Source organism: Sinocyclocheilus anshuiensis, unplaced genomic scaffold (genome assembly GCF_001515605.1).
Source record: "Sinocyclocheilus anshuiensis isolate Anshui unplaced genomic scaffold, SAMN03320099.WGS_v1.1 C31502242, whole genome shotgun sequence".
NCBI lineage: Eukaryota > Metazoa > Chordata > Actinopteri > Cypriniformes > Cyprinidae > Sinocyclocheilus > Sinocyclocheilus anshuiensis.
This window is the reverse complement of record NW_015597447.1, coordinates 1-388: the sequence shown is the minus strand read 5'-3', so window position 1 is coordinate 388 and position 388 is coordinate 1. Positions and strand designations below refer to the sequence as shown.

At 52.3% G+C, this 388-nt stretch overlaps 1 long non-coding RNA gene across 1 annotated transcript; it reads left to right on the top strand.

Annotated features, from left to right (window-relative positions):
- On the top strand, positions 1-388 carry LOC107682073 (uncharacterized). The gene is made up of 3 exons (XR_001633348.1): positions 1-43; positions 144-233; positions 318-388. It is a non-coding gene; the product is annotated as an uncharacterized LOC107682073 (long non-coding RNA).

The window sequence follows — 388 nt, the reverse complement described above, 5'->3', positions numbered from 1 at the left end:
TTTCCTGGCTGTAGAGGAAGACAAGCAGCAGAAAATCACCCGCGTAAGATCATCCATCCCCATTTCTTCCTATTTGCAGCTTCATTATGGTGTCAATTTGATGTGTAGCAGGAAAAACGAGCCGTTGCTCTTCATGTTTTCAGCTGCTGCTGCTCTGGGAGAAGAACAGCTACTTTGACGACGTCACCATTCAGCAGCTTCAGAGTCCGGCTCTGGGCCTCGGACAGTATCAGGTGCAGCTCGTGCTGTCAGTGTTTGTTTTCTGGTCAAATCTGGAGGATGTGTTTCTCATCCTGTCTCTGTTGTGTCTGGTCCAGGCGTCGCTCATCACGGAGTACGCGCCGGTGGTGCAGCCCGTCCAGATGGCCTTCCAGCAGCAGATCCAGGC